The following is a 13,002-nucleotide window of genomic DNA, read 5'->3' as shown; positions in this document are numbered from 1 at the left end:
CTAACCCTAGCCCAGAACGGAAACCCACCACCAGCCCTACACCTTACCCTATGACGTACACTACTCCTGGCCCGTACGCTGGCACTGACCCGTGCGTCAGCACATAGCCTGACTCTCCCACGTTTCCGTACCCGCACCTGTACCCTAAGAGTTGCCGTTCCCTAACCCTAACCCTAGCCCGGAAAGGAAGCCCACCACCAGCCCTACACCTTTCCCTACGCCGTAGCCTACGACTGGCCCATACGCTGGCACTGACACGTGTGTCAGCACGTAGCATGACCCTCCCACGTTTCCATACCCTCACCTGTGCCCTAAGCCTTGACATTCCCTAACCCTAACCCTAGCACGGAAAGGAAACCAACCACCAGCCCTACACTTTAACCTACGTTGTTGCCTACTCCTGGCTTGTACGCTGGCACTGACCCGTGCATCAGCACATAGCCTGACCCTCCACCATTTCCGTACCCTCAACTGTGCCCTAAGTCTTGTCCTTCCCTAACCCTAACCCTAGCCCAGAACAGAAACCCACCACCAGCCCTACAGCTTACCCTATGCCGTAGCCTAATCCTGGCCCGTACGCTGGCACTGATGCGTGCGTCAGCACGTAGCCTGACCTTCCCACGTTCCCGTACCCTCACCTGTGTCCTAAGCCTTGCCGTTCCATAACCCTAACCATAACCCCAAACGGAAACCCACCACCAGCCCTATACCTTACCCTACGCCGTACCCTACACCTGGCCCTTACGCTGGCACTGATCCGTGCGTCAGCATGTAGCCTAACCCTCCCACTTTTCCTTACCCTCACCTGTTCCCTAAGCCTTGCCGATCCCTAACTCTAACCCTAGCCCGGAACGGAAACCCACCACCAGCCCTACACCCTACACTACGTCGTAGCCTACTGCTTGCCCGTAAGCTGGCACTCTCCCATGTGTCAGCCCGTAGCCTGCCTCTCCCACGTTTCCGTACCCTCACCTGTGCCCTAAGCCTTGCAGTTCCCTACCTCTAACCCTAGCCCGGAACGGAAACCACCACCACCAGCCCTACACATTACGCTATGCCGTACCCTACTCCTGGCCCGTACGCTGGCACTGACCCTGTCTTCAGCACGTATCCTGACCCTCCCACGTTTCCGTACCCTCACCTGTGTCCTAAGCCTTAACGTTCCCTAACCCTAACCCTAGACCGGAATGGACACCCACCACTGCCCTTACACCATACCCAACGCCGTACCCTACTCCTGGTCCACACCCTGGCACTGACCCGTTCTTCAGCATGTAGCCTAACCCTCCCACGTTTCCGTACCCTCACCTGTGCCCTAAGCCTTGCCTTTCCCTATCCCTAACCCTAGCCCGGAACGGAAACCCACCACAAAACCTAAACCTTAACGTACACCGTAGACTACTCCTGACCCGTACGCTGGCAGTGAACCTTGCGTCAGCACATAGCCTGCCTTTGCCACGTTTCCATACCCTCACCTGTGCACTAAGCCTTGCCGTTCCCTAACTCTAACCTGGAACGGAAACCCACAACCAGCCCTACACCTTACCCAATGCCGTACCCGAATCCTGGCGCGTACGCTGGCAAAGACCCGTGCGTCATCACGTAGCCTGACACTCCCACGTTTCCGTACCCTCACCTGTGCCCTAAGCCTTGCCGTTCCCTAACCCTAACCCTACACCTAACCCTACGCCATACCCTACACTTGGCCCATACGCTGGCACTGACCCGTGCGTCAGCACGTAGCCTGACCCTCCCACTTTTCCGTACCATCTTCTGTGCCCTAAGCTTTGCCGTTCCCTAACCCTAAACCTAGCCTGGAACGGAAACCCACCACCAGCCCTAAACCTTACCCTACGCCATACCCTAATCCTGCCCCGTACGCTGGCAGTGACCCGTGCATCAGCACGTAGCCTGCCACTCCTACGTTTCCGTACCCTCACCTGTGCCCTAAGCCTTGCCGTTCCCTAACCCTAACCCTAGCCCGGAACATAAACCCACCACCAGCCCTAAACCTTACCCTATGCTGTACCCTACTCCTGGCCCCTACGCTGGCACTGACCTGTGCGTCAGCACGTAGCCTGCCTCTCCCACGTTTCCATACCCTCACCTGTGTCCTAAGCCTTGCCGTTCCCTAACCTAACCCTAGCCTGAAACGGAAACCCACCACCAGCCCTAAAACTTACGCTGCGACGTACCCTAATCCTGGCCCGTACGCTGGCACAGATTCGTGCGTCAATACGTAGCCTGCCACTCCCACGTTTCCGTACGTTCACCTGTGCCCTAAGCCTTGCTGTTCCCTCACCCTAACCCTAGCCCGGAACGCAAACCCACCACCAGCCCTAAACCTTACCCTACGCCATACCCTACTCCTGGCCCTTACGCTGGCACTGACCCGTGCGTCAGCACGTAGCCTGACCCTCCCACGTTTCCTTACGTTCACCTGTGCCCTAAGCCTTTCCATTCCCTAACCGTAGCCCTAGCCCGGAACGGTATCTCACAACCAGCCCTACTCCTTACCCTACGCCGTTCCCTATTCCTGGCCCGTACGCTGGCACTGACCCATGCGTCAGCACATAGCCGGACCCTCCCACGTTTCCGTACCCTCACCTGTGCCCTAAGCCTTGTCATTCCCTAACCCTAACCCTAGTACCGAACGGAAACCCACCAGCAGCCCTACACATTAGCCTACGCCGTAGCCTATTCCTGGCCCGTACATTGGCACTGACCCATTCGTAAGAAGGTAGCCTGACCATCCCACGTTTCCGTACCCTCACCTGGGCCCTAAGCCTTGCCGTTCCCAAACCCTAAACCTAGCCCGGAACGGAAACCACCTCCAGACCTACACCTTACCCTACGCAGTACCCTACTCCTGGCCCTTACGCTGGCACTGACACGTGCGTGAGCACATAGCCTTACCCTCCAACCACCCTCCCAATACAGAAATGGTCAGAAGATCTCATGAGACGATCCTTCAAAGAAGACACAGACATGGCCAAGACGCAGATGAAAAGCTGTTCAACATCACTAATTATTAGAGAAATGCAAATCAAAACTACAAAGAGGGGGCATCCCTGGTGGCGCAGTGGTTGAGAGTCCGCCTGCCGATGCATGGGACACGGGTTCGTGCCCCGGTCCGGGAAGATCCCACATGTCGCTGAGCAGGTGGGTCCGTGAGCCATGGCCACTGAGCATGCGCGTCCGGAGCCTGTGCTCCGCAACGGGAGAGGCCACAACAGTGAGAGGCCCGCGTACCACACAAAAAAAAAAAAAAAAAAAAAAACTACAATGAGGTATCACCTCACACATGTTAAAATCGGCATAATCAGAAAACCTACAAACAACAAATTCTGGGGAGGGTGTGGACAAAAGGAGCCCTCTTCCACTATTGGTGGGAATGTAAATTGATACAGTCACTATGGAGAACAGTGTGGAGTTTCCTTAAAAAAACTAGAAATAGAATTACCATCTGATCCAGCAATCGCACTTCTGGGCATATACCCAGAGAAAACCATAAATCAAAAAGGCACATTCACCACAATGTTCATTGCAGCACTATTTACAATAGCCAGGTAAGGGAGCAAACTAAATACCCACAAACAGATGAATGGGTAAAGATGTGGTACATATATAAAATGGAATATTACTCGGCCATAAAAAGGAATGAAACTGGGTCATTTGTAGAGACATCGATGGATCTAGAGACTGTCATACAGAATGAAGTAAGTCAGAAAGAGGAAAACAAATATTGTATATTAATGCATATATGTGGAACCTAAAAAGTGGTACAGATGAACTGGTTTGCAGGGAAGAAATAGAGACACAGGTAGAGAACAAACGTATGGACACCAAGTGTGGGAAGCCATGGGGTGGTAGAGGTGGGATGAGTTGGGAGATTGGGATTGGCCTGCATACATGCATATGCATAAAATACATAACTAATAATAACCTGCTGTATAAAAAAATAAAACTAAATTTCAAAATTTTAAAAAATAAAATTTAAAAATAAAAGAGAAAAAAGTTCTTCCCTTCACACAGATGTATTTATAGGAATGTATTATTTCCATGCTTATATCTATAAATACATAAAAGAGGTATAAAATCTAACTTGAACCATAAACGAAAAAAAACCTGAACCCACCAGTTATACAGAGGAAAGCCCTATCAGGGAACTTGCTCCAGCGGTAAACAATTCTGAAATTGGTCAGAGGTAGGGAATCATCTCCCATACAGCCAGAAACCCACCCCGCATGCAAGGAGCGTCCTCATTGCAAAGCTGGGGGACCGTGCCGAGGCATCTCTGAATAAAGGTGAGCTGAGCCCCAGGCCAGCTGCAGCTGAACTGTTCCCACCCTTCCCAGGTAAAACACCTGAATATGTACAAGGGCATGAAATCCTAGAGGAAGGGCCGTGGAGCCACACCAGCAACAGCACACAGGCCAACTTGGTGCCTGCAGGCGAGGCAGGATGGTCCTGACCCCGGGCGCTCTTCTGGAAGCTTTCCATTTCCCTGCCTGAGATACCCCTCCTGTCCCGGACCCCACCCCTTTTTTTCCTTCCTTACCTCAGCCCGGAGAGAAATTCCAGTGGAACTTATGGGTGACACATCCTCTTCTTTACAGGTGGCAGCCTGGCAACACCTGCACAAAGTCCAGCAGAGCCCCACACACACCGGGCCACCCACAAAGCCGTGGCCCCTCACACGCTCCCACCAGCAGAGCCCCGAGACTGCTGACGGGGCAGAGAATATGGAGTCAGGCACAGTTTCAGGGGCTATTTCTGCCTGGAGCGCTGTTTATATTGACCTCAAACAGGCACACCTGGGGAGGGCCGGCCGGCACGGTAAGGCTGCCCAGGTCAGCTAATCCACAACCCTCAGGGAATCACATTGTTGAAAATGGACCTCGCTAAGGCAGAATAGAAGCCAAGGAAAATGAGGACACAATGCCATTTGCAGCACCGTAGATGAGTCTAGAGGTAATCATGTGACATGTAGTAAGTCAGAAAGTGAAAGGCACATATCGTATCATATCACTTATAGGTGTTACCTAAAAATGGATACCAGGGCAGATATTTCCACGGAGAAGGGCAATCACAGATTCATTAAACAAACTTATGGTTCACCAATGGAAAGGTGTGAGGATTGGTTTCATTACGATATTGGGGTTAACAGACATACAAACACAGGTGATATATATAATAACCAAAGAGCTACGGAATACAAAGAGAGGAGTACACAACATTCTGTCATAACGTACATGGGAAAAGGATCCCAGGAAGAACAGACATCTGTATATGTGTAAAAGAACCACATCTACCATACCTACAACAAGCCAAACATTGTAATCAAACTTGCTGTAATAAAAAATAAAAAATTAAATTAAAAACACGAACAAGAAGTAGTGAGACAAACATGAGGGGCTTTTTCCTGTCACATTCTGTTCTAAATTCCAATCTAGAAGGCGACTTCCATTGAGGCTCTGTTGCCCTAGTAAACAGATATGAAAGAGAGAACTGCTGCGACCTTGTGACCGTTTCACACAACAGCAGCTTTAATCCCAGCGCTAATGGTCAGTTGATATTCAAAATCATTGCAGGCCTGTAAATGACACCTGCCCTGAAAACAAATCCTGGGGTCACATATCGACCAAAAAATTTAAAGGACGTCCATATTTCAAAAGGACCGTTTCAAAAGGCATATTTTATGCACATTAATGTTCTGCTTCTTTTTCTTTCTTTCTTTTTTGGTTAAAAACACGGGAATGGAAAAAGGCAACCCTCAGAAGGGGCGAAAATAGTTGCAAACGAATTAATGGACAAAGGTTTAATCTCCAATATATATAAACAGCTCATGCAGCTTATTAAAAAAACAAACAACCCAATACAAAAATGGGCAGAAGATCTAAAGAGACGTTTCTTCAAAGAAGACACAGAGATGGCCAAGACGCACATGAAAAGCTGCTCAAGAGCACTAATTATCAGAGAAATGCAAATCAAAACTACAATGAGGTATCACGTCACACCTGTTAGAATCGGCATCATCAGAAAATCGACAAACAACAAATTCTGGGGAGGGTGTGGACAAAAGGTGCCCTCTTCCACTATTGGTGGGAATGTAATTTGAAACAGTCACTATGGAGAACATTATGGAGTTTCCTTTAAAAAACTAGAAATAGAATTACCATCTGACCCAGCAATCCCACGGTTGGGCATATACCCAGAGACAACCATAAATCAAAAAGGCACATTCACCACACGGTTCATTGCAGCACTATTTACAATAGCCAGGTAATGGAAGCAACCTAAATGCCCACAGACAGATGAATGGATAAAGATGGGGTACATATATAAAATGGAATATTACTCGGCCATAAAAAGGAATGAAACTGGGTCATTTGTAGAGACATCGAAGGATCTAGAGACTGTCATACAGAATGAAGTAAGTCAGAAAGAGGAAAACAAATATTGTATATTAATGCATATATGTGGAACCTAAAAAATGGTACAGATGAACTGGTTTGCAGGGAAGAAATAGAGACACAGAGTTAGAGAACAAACGTATGGACACCAAGTGTGGGAAGCCATGGGGTGGTGGTGGTGGGATGAGTTGGGAGTTTGAGATTGACCTGTATACATGTATATGCATAAAATACATAACTAATAATAACCCGCTGTATAAAAAAGTAAATAAAATTAAATTTCAAAATTTTAAAATATAAAATTTAAAAATAAAACAGAAAAGAGTTCTTCCCTTCACACAGATGTATTTATAGGAATGAATTATATCCATGCTTATATCTATAAATACATAAAAGAGGAATAAAATCTAACTTGAACCATAAACGAAAAAATAACCTGAACCCACCAGTTATACAGAGGAAAACCCTATCAGGGCACTTGCTCCAGCGGTAAACAATTCTGAAATTGGTCAGAGGTGGGGAATCATCTCCCATACAGCCAGCAACCCACACCCCATGCAAGGAGCATCCTCATTGCAAAGCTGGGGGACCGTGCCGGGGCATCTCTGAATAATGGTGAGCTGAGCCCCAGGCTAGCTGCTGCTGAACTGTTCCCACCCTTCCCAGGTCAAACACCTGAATATGTACAAAGGCTTGAAAGCCTAGAGGAAGGGCCATGGAGCCACACCAGCGACAGCACGCAGGCCATCTTGGTGACTGCAGGCCAGCCAGGGTGATCCTGGACCCAGGCGCTCTTCCGGAAACTTTCCATTGTCCTGCCTGAGATACCCCATTTGTCCCGGCCCCCACTGCTTTTTTCCTTCCTCACCTCTGTCCGGAGAGAAATTCCAGCGGAAGTTATGGGTGACATATCCTCTTCTTTACAGGTGGCAGCCTGGCAACTCCTGCAGAAAGGCCAGCAGAACCCCACTCACACAGGGCCACCAACAAAGCTGTGGCCCCTCACTCCCTCCCACCAGCACATCCCCGAGATTGCTGACGAGGCAGAGAATGTGGAGTCAGGCACAGCTTCAGGGGCTATTGCTGCCTGGAGCGCTGTTTATATTGACCTCAACCAGGCACACCTGGGGAGGGCCGGCCGGCAGGGTAAGGCTGCCCAGGTCAGCTAATCCACAACCCTCAGGGAATCACATTGTTGAAAATGGACCTCGCTAAGGCAGAATAGAAGCCAAGGAAAATAAGGACACAATGCCATTTGCAGCACTGTAGATGAGTCTAGAGGTAATCACGTGACTTGTAGTAAGTCAGAAAGTGAAAGACACATATCATTTCATATCACTTATAGGTGTTACCTAAAATAGAAACCAGGGCAGTCATTTCCACTGAGAAGTGCAATCATAGATTCATTAAACAAACTTATGGTTCACCAATGGAAAGGTGTGAGGATTGGTTTCATTACGATATCGGGGTTAACAGACATATACAAACAGATGTGACATATATAATCACCAAAGACCTACGGAATACCAAGAGAAGACTACTCAACATTCTGTCATAACGTACCTGGGAAAAGGATCCCAGGAAGTACAGACATCTGTATATGTGTAAAAGAACCACATCTTCCACACCTACAACAAGCCAAACATTGTTATCAAACTTGCTATAATAAAAAAAAAATTAAATTAAAAATACGAACAAGAAGTAGGGAGTCAAACTTGAGGGGCTTTCTCCTGGCACATTCCATTCTAAATTCCAATGTAGAACACGACGTCCATTGAGGCTCTGTTGCCCTAGTAACCAGAATTGGTAAGGGAGAACTGCTGCCACCTAGTGGCCGTTTCACACAACAGCAGCTTTAATCCCAGTGCTAATGGTCAGTTGATATTCCAAATCATTGCAGGCCTGTAAATGACACCTGCCCTGAAAACAAATCCTGGGGCCACATATCGACCAAAAAATTTAAAGGACGTCCATATTTCAAAACGACCGTATCAAAAGGCATATTTTATGCACATTAGTGTTCTGCTTCTTTTTCTTTCTTTCTTTTTTGGTTAAAAACACGGGAATGGAAAAAGGCATCCCTCAGAAGGGGCGAAAATAGTTGCAAACGAATCAATGGACAAAGGTTTAATCTCCAATATATATAAACAGCTCATGCAGCTTAATATTAAATAAACAAACAACCCAATACAAACATGGGCAGAATATCTAAAGAGACGTTTCTTCAAAGAAGACACAGAGATGGCTAAGACGCACATGAAAAGCTGCTCAAGAGCACTAATTATTAGAGAAATGCAAATCAAAACTACAATGAGGTATCACCTCACACCTGTTAGAATCGGCATCATCAGAAAATCTACAGACAACAAATTCTGGGGAGGGTGTGGACAAAAGGAGCCCTCTTCCACTATTGTTGGGAATGTAAATTGATACAGTGACTATGGAGAACAGTATGGAGTTTCCTTAAAAAACCTACAAATAGAAACCTTGACTTTCCCTAACCCTAACCATAGCCTGGAACGGAAACCTACCACCAACCGTGCACCTTATCTACGTGGTACACTAATCCTAATCCGTACGCTGGCACTAACCGGTGAGTCAACATGTACCCTGACACTAACACGTTTCCGTACCCTCAGCTGTGCCCCAAACCTTGCCGTTGCCTATCCTTAACCTTAGCCCGGAACAGAAACCTACCATCAGCCCTACACCTTACCCTAAGCCGTGCCCTAATCCTAATCCATACGTCAACACGTACCCTGACCCTAACACGTTTCCGTACCCTCAGCTCTGCCATAAACCTTGCCGTTCCCTTACCTTAACCCTAGCCCGGAACGGAAAACTACCACCAACCCTACACCTTACCTTACGCCATACCCTAATCCTAATTCGTATGCTGACACTAACCTGTGCATCAACACGTACCCTGACCCTAACACGTTTCGTACCCTCACCTGTGCCCTAAACTTTGCCAGTCGCTAAACATAACCCTAGACTGGAACGCAAACCTACCACCAACCCTACACCTTACTCTATGCGGTACCCTAATCCTCATGCGTACGCTCACACTAACCCGTGAGTCAACACGTACCCTGAACCTAACACATTTCCGTACCATCACCTGTGCCCTATACCTTGCAATTCGCTATCCCTAACCCTACACCGGAATGTAAACCTACCGCCATCCGTACACCTTACTCTACGCCGTACCCTAATCCTAATGCGTACGATGACACTATTCCATGCATCAACATGCACCATGAACCTAACACGTTTCTGTACCCTCACCTGTGCCCTAAGCCTTGCCTTTCACTAACCCTATCCCTAGCCCTGAACTGAAACCCACCACCAGCCCTACACCATACCATATGCCGTACCCTACTCCTTCCCTGTATGCTGGCACTGACCCATGCGTCAGCACGTAGCCTGCCTCTCCCAAGTTTCCGTACCCTCACCTGTGCCCTTAGCCTTGCCGTTCCCTAACCCTAACCCTAGCCCAGAACGGAAACCCACCACCAGCCCTAAACCTTACCCTACGCCGTACCCTACTCCTGGCCCATACGCTGGCACTGACCCATGCGTCAGCAGGTAGCATGACCCTCCCACGTTTCCGTACCCTCACCTGTGCCCTAAAACTTGACGTTCCCTAACCCTAATCAAACCCCGGAATGGACACCCACCACCAGTCTTACACCTTACCCTACGCCGTACCCTACTCCTGGTCCACACCCTGGCACTGACCCGTGCTTCAGCATGTAGCCTGACCCTCCCACGTTTCCGTACCCTCACCTGTGCCCTAAGCCTTGCCGTTCCCTAACCCTATCCCTACACTTTACCTTACGCCATACCCTATTCCTGGGCCGTACGCTGGCACTGACACTTGCGTCATCACGTAGCCTGACCGTCCCACGTTTCTGTACCCTCACCTGTGCCCTAAGCCTTGCCATTCCCTAACCCTAACCCTAGCCGGGAACGGAAACCCACCACCAGCCCTACACCTTACCCTACGCCGTACCCTACTCCTGGGCCGTACACTGGAACTGACCCTTGTGTAAGCACGTAGCCTGCCACTCCCATGTCTCCATACCCTCACCTGTGCCCTAAGCCTTGCCGATCCCTAACCCTAACCCTACCCTGGAACAGAAACCCACCACCAGCCCTACACCTTACCCTACGCCGTACCCTAATTCTGGCGCGTACGCTGGCACTGACCCGTGTGTCAGCACGTAGCGTGCCTCTCCCTCGTTTCCGTACCCTTACCTGTGCCCTAAGCCTTGCCGTTCCCTAAACCTAACCCGGAACAGAAACCCACCAACAGCCCTACACCTTACCCTACTCCGTACCCTAATCCTGGCCCGTACAATGGCACTGAACCGTGCGTCAGCACACAGCCTAACCCTCCCACGTTTCTGTACCCTCAGCTGTGCCCTAAGCCTTGCCGTTCCCTAACCCTAACCCTAGCGCGGAATGGAAACCCACAACCAGCCCTACACCATACTTTACACCTGACCCGTACGCTGACACTGACACGTTTGTCAGCACGTAGCCTGACTCTCCCACGTGTCCCTATGCTCACCTGTTCCCTAAACCTTGCCGTTCCCTAACCCTAACCCTAGCCCGGAACGGAAACCCACCACCAGCCCTACACGTTACCCTATGCTGTACCCTACTCCTGGCCCTTACGCTGGCACTGACACGTGCGTCAGCTCACAGCCTGACCATCCCACGACCCTCCCAATACAGAAATGGGCAGAAGATCTCAAGAGACGTTTCTTCAAAGAAGACACAGAGATGGCCAAGACGCACATGAGAAGCTGCTCAAGAGCACTAATTATTAGAGAAATGCAAATCAAAACTACAATGAGGTATCACCTCACACCTGTTAGAATCGGCATCATCAGAAAATCTACAAACAACAAATTCTGGGGAGGGTGCGGACAAAAGGAGCCCTCTTCCACTATTGGTGGGAATGTAAATTGATAGAGTCACTATGGAGAACACTATGGAGTTTCCTTAAAAAATCTAGAAATAGAATTACCATCTGATCCAGCAATTCCACTTCTGGGCATATACCCAAAGAAAACCATAAATCAAAAAGGCACATTCACCACAATGTTCATTGCAGCACTATTTACAATAGCCAGGTAATGGAAGCAACCTAAACGCCCAAAGACAGATGAATGGATAAAGATGGGGTACATATATAAAATGGAATATTACTCGGCCATAAAAAGGAATGAATCTGGGTCATTTGTAGAGACATCGATTGATCTAGAGACTGTCATACAGAATGAAGTAAGTCAGAAAGGGGAAAACAAATATTGTATATTAATGCATATATGTGGAACCTAAAAAATGGTACAGATGAACTGGTTTGCAGGGAAGAAATAGAGACACAGAGGTAGAGAACAAACGTATGGACACCAAGTGTGGGAAGCCATGGGGTGGTGGTGGTGGGATGAGTTGGGAGATTGAGATTGACCTGTATACATGTATATGCATAAAACACATAACTAATAATAACCAGCTGTATAAAAATGTAAATAAAATTAAATTTCAAAATTATAAAAAATAAAATTTAAAAATAAAACAGAAAAAAGTTCTTCCCTTCACACAGATGTATTTATAGGAATGAATTATTTCCATGCTTATATCTATAAATACATAAAAGAGGAATAAAAGCTAACTTGAACCATAAACGAAGAAAAAACTGAACCCACCAGTTATACAGAGGAAAACCCTATCAGGGCACTTGCTCCAGCGGTAAACAATTCTGAAATTGGTCAGAGGTGGGGAATCTTCTCCCATACAGCCAGCAAACCACACCCCACGCAAGGAGCGTCCTCATTGCAAAGCTGGGGGATCGTGCAGAGGCATCTCTGAATAAAGATGAGCTGAGCCCCAGGCCAGCTGCTGCTGAACTGTTCCCACCCTTCCCAGGTAAAACACCTGAATATGTACAAGGGCTTGAAAGACTAGAGGAAGGGCCGTGGAGCCACACCAGTGACAGCACGCAGGCCAACTTGGTGCCTGCAGGCCAGCCAGGGTGGTCCTGCCCCCGGGCGCTCTTCTGGAAGCTTTCCATTGTCCTGCCTGAGATACCCCACCTGTCCCGGCCCCCACTGCTTTTTTCCTTCCTCACCTCTGTCCGGAGAGAAATTCCAGCGGAAGGTATGGGTGACACATCCTCTTCTTTACAGGTGGCAGCCTGGCAACTCCTTCAGAAAGGCCAGCAGAACCCCACTCACACCGGGCCACCAACAAAGCTGTGGCCCCTCACTCCCTCCCACCAGCACAGCCCCGAGACTGCTCACGGGGCAGACAATATGGAGGCAGGCACAGCTTCAGGGGCTATTGCTGCATGGAGCGCTGTTTATATTGACCTCAACCAGGCACACCTGGGGAGGGCCGGCCGGCAGGATAAGGCTGCCCACGTCAGCTAATCCACAACCCGCAGGGAAGCACATTGTTGAAAAGGGACCTCGCTAAGTCAGAATAGAAGGCAAGGAAAAAAAGGACACAATGCCTTTTGCAGCACCGTAGATGAGTCTAGAGGTAATCACGTGACATGTAGTAAGTCAGAAAG

This window comes from Mesoplodon bidens, assembly GCF_964165515.1.
Source record: "Mesoplodon bidens genome assembly, chromosome: 12".
Taxonomy (NCBI): domain Eukaryota; kingdom Metazoa; phylum Chordata; class Mammalia; order Artiodactyla; family Ziphiidae; genus Mesoplodon; species Mesoplodon bidens.
The sequence above is the reverse complement of the archived record's forward strand: the minus strand, read 5'-3'. Positions refer to the sequence as shown.